Source organism: Geospiza fortis, unplaced genomic scaffold (genome assembly GCF_000277835.1).
Source record: "Geospiza fortis unplaced genomic scaffold, GeoFor_1.0 scaffold53, whole genome shotgun sequence".
Lineage (NCBI taxonomy): Eukaryota > Metazoa > Chordata > Aves > Passeriformes > Thraupidae > Geospiza > Geospiza fortis.
The window spans coordinates 6,183,768-6,193,082 of record NW_005054305.1 but is presented as its reverse complement, the minus strand read 5'-3'; positions in this window follow the sequence as shown (position 1 = coordinate 6,193,082).

Below are 9,315 nucleotides of genomic sequence, written 5' to 3'. Positions count from 1 at the left end.
TCTCTATATCATGGTTTCTGTGTTTTAAAACAAAATAGAAATGGTTGTGGAGGGAAGGAAAACGATCTGAATGTCAAGCAGTAATGTGAGGATGAAGAATACAGAAAGTTACAGCAAAATGGATGGTTTAATTTCTCATCATTTTTCTACCAAAGAATTAAATTTGCAAGGACTTGCTGCAGGTTATTCAGTCAGAGTTGTAACTGTGTTCACAGGGATCCAAGGATGAGCGAAGAGACGAGGATCTGACTCCATGTTTCAGAAGGCTTGATTTATTATTTTATGATATATATTATACTAAAACGATACTAAAAGAATAGAAGAAAGGATTTCATCAGAAGACTAGCTAAGAATAGAAAAAGAAGGAATGAATAACAAAGGCTTGTGTCTCGGACAGAGAGTCCGAGCCAGCTCACTGTGATTGGCCATTAATTAGAAACAGCCACATGAGACCAATCACAGATTCACCTGTTGCATTCCACAGCAGCAGATAACCATTGTTTACATTTTGTTCCTGAGGCCTCTCAGCTTCTCAGGAGAAAAAATCTTAAAGAAAAAATTTTCATAAAACATGTCTGTGACACAGAGGCATATCAGCGAAGGTAACTGGATTCAGATGAGTTCCCATCCAAGAGATATTCAAAGCAGTGAGTTCCCTAAATATATGTACAAAACAGTGTTGTCTAGACTCATGTTGCATATTAAATCAAACCTTGAACTCCAGGAGTTGAAGAAACTTATTTTAGGACCTTAACAAAAAATCTGACCTGAACTTTGAGATCCACCTTCCCAGATTTAATAACACTGTATTTCATTCCTTATGACTTCCATGTACTTGATTTTTTTTTTGTTTCTGTTTGAAATTCTCCACCAATGCTTGTAATAGCAGAAGTTTGCTTAATAAAACTGCCATGGCTCACTAGTACATAGTGATGGTAGAACAAACACGAAAAGTACTGGTTACCTGAAATCAGGACTGTGCATCTACTGAACATATTAGATAAGGGCTTACTTTAATTCCTTTACATAAAAAAGATGTATTTCAGGTGTATTTGCAATCAAATGTAGGAAAAAACATTCAGAACATGGAAGATGAAGGAGACTTTATTTACTGTAGAAAAGTCCTTCTAGGAAAATTTCTGGAAAATCTGTACTGTAAATTTTTTCAGCAATAAATTTTTCCCTATTACTTGTTACTATTTTTATTTTATTAGTTTTCTTGACCCCTTCACTGCATGGCAGAGAAAACTATCATTTTAGATCTTTTAAACTGCTTTAGATGTGTCTGTCAGATGGTTTTGATTGAATTTGTTGTTAACAGCTCACAGCCTTAGCTTTAGGAATCCAACTGTGATATGTAAAAGTGGTATCTCAGAATCTTTCTTTTAGCCAAATGCCCAGTTTGCAAAGTCCTATAGGATTCAGTTATTTTTTATTTTCCCCAAAATCCTATCTAGAACTGTTGGTATAAGTGTAGCGCTGGACATGAACAATGTGTATACAACATCCAGATTTTATCTTTCAAATTCATTTTAACTTCTGAATGGCAAGCAGAATTTATGTTACATAAAATGTTAGGTAGGAGGGGAAATATCCATCAGATTTATTACTCTGTAACAGCTCTTAATATGCCCTTGAATGATTGATACAATGTACAACTTTAGCATAGTTCATGGAAAATAATGCACAAATACACATGGCAGGAAAAATGTGATTATTGCTGTTAGGAGACAAAAAAGATCTCAGCTTTTCTTACCTAACACATCTGTGATTTAGCAATACAAATATTCTTAACTCTGAGTATTGATTGTTTGGGAGGCATCTGGGAAAAAATCTGCAGTCTTGAGCACAAACTTTCCCATCCCATAAGCTTCAAGATCTGAAATTTTTCTTTAGAATAGATAAAATTCTGCCCTACATAAATGTCTCCCCCTCAAACCTGTGTCACTATATCAACATATAGAAATAGTTTGCTCCTTCTAGAGAGGCCCATTTGACCAAAGAAATAATATGAAATATACACAGGAAACACCTTGGTTGTTGCATCCAGTTTTTCAAATCTCATTCTGGTTTGTGAAACCAAGAGTTCCTCTCCCTTTTTTTAAAGCCACTCCCTAAATCCTATGGGCTTTAATTCTGAGGACCCTTTGTGGCTCAGCTGGTCTATGTGTGTAGCATATTTCATCTACTGCATGTCTACACACTGATCTCTTTAAGACAGGGCCTCAGTCATTTGTCACAGGGCTCCCTTTGTCCATTGTAGCACATGTGAAGGACATATTGGGAATAAAAAATGCAAGAGGCACACTGGACAAAATTAAGACCCTCTGAAAGTCATAAACCATTTGAGTAGTTTATTATAGGCCAGTTCACTACCCAAAATGCAATTTTAATACAAAAGCTTAAAGGCCATCCTGGTGCTCCTTGTATCAGCTGGATCCTTTTATTCTAAAAATATCACTTTTAGAAAATCAAGAAAAACAGCTGGGGAAGGTGAGATCTCCTTTGGTGCATAGGCTGAATCCTGAGCATTGGGGAAATATTTGTCACCCTAAAAGAGGAGCAAAAATCTTTTTGTGTGTGAGGAAAGGCTGTCTGATAGCAGTACCAGCTTGTAAAGGTTCAGGGCTTTGCCTTGTCAAGGTCAGACAAACATTTAGCAAATAGCTTTGAAAAATAAGCAGTTGTGAAGGACAAAAGAAACAGAATGATTACACTGCTCCAGACACCACGTGTGTTGTGAAATTTAGCTTGCAAATGATGAGGAGTCAATTTTATAGGACCACTTTGTGTAAAAATTTTAATCTTAAAAATGTTATACCCATTTGGTCTTGTATATACGGCAATCCAGTTTTCCATTTCTTTTAAAGAAAAATTGAAACATTGAAGGGGGGTTATAACAGCTTCTTTAATTTTTTTCTTTATTTTAAATTATGCTTATTCACCCATACATTCTCTCTCTGAGTATTCATTTAGAAGGAAGATTTTGCAATAGTCACATTTAATTTATCAGGGTGCAATAATTTGTGTTTCCCAATCATCTTGCAGACTTTGGTTCATTATACTATTGTTTCACATGAGTAAGTTAGCAAAGTTTGGATTGATTGACTCTAATTAACTAAAACTGGTTCCAGGCTGTGCATCTATTGTCATGGTAGCTAGCCACAAAGCCCCAAACTGTTCAGTAATGGCAATATAACGTACTATCGATATGAAAACTCCAGCAAGTGTTTAATGTCGGGCTTGTCAGCAGATGAAACTAGCAATAGCGGAGGAGGGAGAAAAGGGACATTAGGACATGCATGTCTCAGAAGGTTTGGAGAAAATGCAGCCTTTAAGAGATGCTGGTGCTCTGATCTTTTCACTTATTGTCATATTGGCCTCCAGTGTGGAAAGGAACGCAAACCAAATTTACACACTGTTCTGTAAAAGAAAACTCCACATATTTTTTTCATTAAAAAATCCCCAAAATGAACCCAAAACTCTAGACTGAAATAGGACCTCTTGAATAATGTATGTGGACTTCTCCCTTTGATTTTTTATATGCAAATGTATTTTCCCTTGCTTCTGTTAGTCCACTTGCATAAAGTCTGAATCTATTCTCTGTTTATTACCACCAAAGAGAATCTAACCAATATTAAATGCATTCTCTTACACATTACATGGTTGCATTGAAAGCTCAGGATAATAAGTAAATATTTTTTTCTTTGCTTGGTCTTAAGAATCCATCTGAAATTTAGCAAAATTATTCAGGACCTCAAAGGATGACCTGCTACTGCTGGCAGAGGTTACAGCACCTCGACATGTCCAGAAAGTGCAAGCCTGAAAGTGTAGAACCTTTGTAACGTAGGCTTACATCTTTGTAATGTGGACTGTCTGCTCTCCAGAGAATACCAACCTCTGTACTGCTACATGGAAAATGATATTGAGAAGAACAGTCTTGAGGAGCCAATGTCAAACACAGAAGCTTGGGAATTCCAGGACTGCTTTCCTTTTCCTCACCTACCTGCATGGCTGCATTGCTGCAGCAGGCACTGCCTTGCTTGGGAGCTATTTCTAAGAGGAGACCTGTGGCAGTCAGTGTTTACTATCCCCAAGGAGCAATTCCTTAGTGTGATATGAAGTCCTTACTGTGCTACATGGGCCTGTCTTCCCTATTTCCAAAGCATGTGATTCAAACCATGATTCAGGAACAGATCAGTCATTAGTTTCTTATTATTCTATGCTCTGGAATTGCAGAATGTGTCAGAACCTGTCTCTTTATCATAGGGGGTGAATCTCCCTTTTACAGACTTTGTCCCAGCTTTGCACCATTTGCAGCAGCTGCTCCCTGTGCCCAGGGGGAGATGGCTCCCCCCAGGTACCTGGGGGCTGGGCAGGAGGGTCATCACCTGCTGGGTGCCAGCCCAGAGCCCCCTCCCCAGCTGCTCTGAGGCTGAGCCTCCCTGAGCAGCCTGGCTGCCTCCCCTCCTCAATCCTTTCCCAGGCAAAAACCCTCTGCTTCTCCATTTGCCAAAACAAAGGCTTGCTTTTTATGGCATGACTGATTTTAACCTTTAACACAGATAGTCACCAGGGGGAGAGGCACCTCCAATTTTTAAAAAGTGGCGCAGCTCATCACAGGCTGTTTCCAAGATGCTGTTTGCAGTTTAGTTTCCTTTCTTCCCCAGCCTGGACGGAGGGGTTGAGAGCCAGGCTCACAGGTGGGAGCTGTGAGAGGCCCTTTGGTCCCGTTGGGTGCAGGCACAGAGCTCCAATCAGCTCTGGTTCGATTTACAACCCTGGGAGTGATGGAATTGGGTCCCGGAGCCTGGCGCTGCCCCGCTCTGACTCACTGAGCGCCTCCAGGCAAGGCATTTAACACCAGGCTGTGATTCCTCTCATTGCACTGCACATTACACCAAAAAGGGTCTCGAGGAAGTCAATGGAGCTACTTGTGGAGCACTTGTACTTAGTAAGTGTGTCACAATCTGGCCTTCGCTTAAGTTTCCCCTTTTATAGGAAATTACAGACTCATTTCCAAGGTTGTGGGGCTTAATTAGTTTATGTTTGCAAAACACATCTTATCGCTGGTGAAAAGAAATAACCATTATGATGATGATGATGTGTGCAGTGCATGGCAAGGTCTTGGGTCTGTCTAGGTTTTGCTTCATTTATTCTGTATTTAAAAAAAAAAAAAAAAAAAGAGTCCTTCCTTTGCAATTATTTGAAAACCTATTTCTAGCAATGGTGCACTCATTCTTCTGTCAAAACTGTTAGGGAAAAACACCCACCCCCCCAGCCCCCCAGAACTTCTTTTGCAAAGCTCCCCAGAGCCTGAGCCTGTGGCACAAAGCCAGTTGCCACTGCAGGGTGATGGAGACTGACCAGCCACAGCAAAGCTGTGATGTGAGTGGGGTTCAGATGGACTTGTTGTCTGACACTTGCCCAAACATAAATGCCTTTCCCTTTCCTGCACTCAGAATATATGCTTTTTTAACCCTAAGATGTATCATATCCTTAAAACTTGGCATTAGCAAACAGGGTTTTTTTCATCTGCTGTAATAATTTTTTTTAATTCTGTTTTTTTGTTGGGGTTTTTTGTTTTTTTAATCCAAGTATGGTTCTTATGGTGTAGTAAATGACATTAGGCTTTTGTAAATTCTTGCAGAATATAACAGATCATTGATTTTATAACACAGTCACTGCTTTTGCATTCTGATGAGATTATTAGTAGCAGCCTAGAATACAACATCCCTGCATACTGTTAGTTAAAAAAAATAAAAGTTTACTAAATGGTCTCTTGTCAACTGTATCTGAAAATCATTATAGTTTCTCTGGTTTCCTTTACATGGAGGGTTTCTTCTGTGAGCTGTTGGGTTACATCAGTATGAAGTTACAGAATTATTGCAGGGATGCTGTTTATTTCTCTTTAGCTATTTGTTTTTCCTCAGAAAAACAGTTTTTTAAGTATTTATAAATTGGTTTTAAAAATTGTTCACACTCTCAAGACATGCAATATTGTATCTGAGCTCAGTAAACATATTTTTCCTTTCATACTTTAACTGAAATTACATTAGACGTTTTTATCTCATGTCAAAGCTAACACAAATCAAGCCATTTTCTGATCTTTTCACACATCCTGTGTTGTAGCCTTCATTTGCCAATGAAGACATGAAGACACCTGATCTTTTCAGGCCAAATTCTCTCTATTCCACCCTGCATTGCAGCTCCCTGTTGCACACCCAGTGTGTACCTGCCCCCAGCTGTGTGCTGGTGACCCACACGAAACACCAGCACAGGACCGAGCCTCAGACCCTGCTCACTGGGCAGAGAGGAGGGAGGGTTTAAGCTTGGATATATTTTTAACAGACTAAAATGCTGGAATTAAAATCCAGCTGCTGGCATGCAGCATTTCCTCTGCCTCCATACTGTTATGAACATACATCTGTATTAACACTATGACAGTCCACCCTACAAATTGATACAATACCAAATAAAGAGCCTGCACTGTGCACTGTAATGACTCTACAGGAGCCATTACATCTGATGTAGTCAATATTATACATTTTTTAAAAATGTATGAATGCATATTTAACTGAGAGATCTGATCTGCTCCAGCAGTTCTGGTCTATCAGAAACATAATATGCATTTTAAAAAACTGCTCGCATACATTTTAGGTTTTTACCTGAGAAGCTGAATGCAGGGACATATTTTATTTTCTGTGTCCACCCATGCCATGTTTCTTTCTAAACAAAACAAAAACAAGTGGAAAAGCTGATGAAGACCAGGCTCTGTTGCCTCATAGTGCCACCTCCAATGTCCCCGTTCCCTTTGCATCTCTCTCCAGCAGCTTTTGCTCCATGTCCCTGTGGGTACATTTGCTGTTTGAGCAGGTGTGAGGAGTGAGCATCTCAGCAGAGCATCACTGAGCCTCTGCTGTTTTACACCACTGCAGCTGCTGGCTGTGCCTCCAGCCCAGGGTGAGCTGCATGTGCTGCATGCACCCCCAAACATGTGCACTGACAGCAGAGCGTGTTCAGATGCCACCAGCACTCACAGGCCACCTGAGCTGCACAGGGACAGGGTCACAGGGAGGGGACATCAGCTGTAAAATCCTGGTGGGTACATCTCTCTCTCTTGAATGAGATCATACCCCGTGGTTTTGCAAACAGAGCAAATGCTGCCATGGCCCTGCATTCTTGGGGTAGGAGCAAACTGACCTGGGGAGGTGATTTTAGGATGCCACAAGCACCAGCCCAGGCTGGGGTCTGGGCTTGAGCACAGGGCCACTGGAGGTTTCCCCTCAGTTTTGCAGACATTCCTTGTGGGAGGCGCTTAACAGCCCCAGGTCTTCTGAACCTGCTGCAGTTCCCCCCTGCAGCTGCTGGCCTGCCTGACCTGTTTTGTGTGCTGTGAGCAGAGGACACACAGGTTCAGCCCTCCTCACCACGAGACACTGACTGGAAAGAAGGCATACAGAGAACAGACACCTACGCATTTCTATTTTTGAAAAGTGACCTTTGCTTTTATCACTATCATGCAAATATTTATGTAATAAAAATACAAGCAAGCAGCCTCATTCCCTTTCCACTTGTACCTGCATGCATAAGTGTCCACATACTCTCACCAAGCTAATGCAAAGCAGGACTTAAGTCTGAGAATTCATTCATTTCTGTATTTGGGTGATGATGTGAGCAGTTTGGGCTTCTAAACAAAAGCTGGCTTCTGTCACATGCATCTGTGGTTTGAAAACATGTAGCTGAAAGGCTCTGGCAGTGCAGTATTTAGAGTCAGATCTGCTTAGTTGTGGTTCTTTCATCTGGAGTCATGTGGAGGGGTGCAAGTGCACACTTTAAGGGACACATGGAAGCCAAGTGTACACAGCAGACAAAGCTGGCTGGTAAAGGCAGCTCTTCAAACACATACAAAGTGTATTTCAGAACAGCCTGGAGGGCAAAGGCAGCTCTAAGTGTTTCAGAGACTGTGGGTAAATGTGGATTTCTGAGAAGCAATCAGTGACAGTAGGGGGTTTGGGGCATTCAACTGCCTCTTGGAAAGGCAGTTTCTTGTACCTTGCACTTCATTGCTTCTTGGGTGAGAGGATCTGGGTGTAGAATACTGTTAATAATAAATTTTAAAAGTGCTGAATATTTGCTCAGTGCTTTTTAAGACCAAAATATGACTGCCCTTCACTGAGAGAGCTTCAACACAGAGATGGACACTAGCTTAAACAAGCGAAAGCTCAGGACAGCACAGAAGAAAAAATGTTTTACAAACAGTCCCTGACCTTAGAGTTATCTTCCTTCTCTTATCAGAAGGGGAATTCAGTGTGCAAATATTATTAAAGAAGAAATGTATGAAATAATGAGGAATCATTTCTGTCAAATGGATATAAGATGCTAATTGGTGATATGCTGAATCCCAGAGATGCTTGACATTCAAAAAGTGAGTGAAGTACGGCAGAGCATTTGTATAGGCCATCTGGAGACGTGCACCATACTCTACACTTGATGAGAAAGTGGCATCAAACTGAAATTGCTGGTTCCAAGACCTAAATATGCATCAATCCAGGCTTCAAATTTCATAGATTGCTGGGAAGATCACAGATAAACAGCAATCTGGCACATTTCTGACTAGAGTGAGAAAAATGCTTTCTGCTTCCTTCCTTACAAAATTATTAAAGTTTTGAAGACCATCCATAAACTTTAGTTGCAAAAAGTTTGGAGATCACATTCCCATTTACACATATTTCTATCTCCTGGGGTAATTTGACCATGAAATCTCTGTGCAGACAGGGATATCCAAAATTCCATGTCAGCACTCAGTGGCACTGTTACAGAAGAAATATCTTGCACAACACAGTCAGAAACATCATATGAACCTGCATGGTGATGTCCTCAGTTCTTCCATGACTTCAGGATTTCTCTGGCAAGAGAACAAAACCAATGTAAAAGAAGGTAGTAGCAGTAGCTGTTGAACGCCCCTTTCTCTGGTTTTGGTCCCTAACACAGGGCACTGAAGAATTTTTGTTCTTGCTACAAGTAGCTGCTACAAGGCACTTATACAGCTTATTAAACCTTGAGATGATCCAGATGGTAGTGCTGAAGATGCTACTTTGCAGAAGCATGCATTGCTACTTACTTCATACATTTCCATCAGATCTCAGCAGCGCTGGCGGCCCTACAGGCTATGTGTGTCCTGAACCCAGGGTGTCAGATGCTGCCCCAACACAGAGCTATGAGGGAATCACAGCCCAGAGAGCCTGCAAGCCAAGAAGAGAGAGGCAGCACATGGCTGGAGGATGCATAGAGGGGGATTTTCAGATAAAGGCA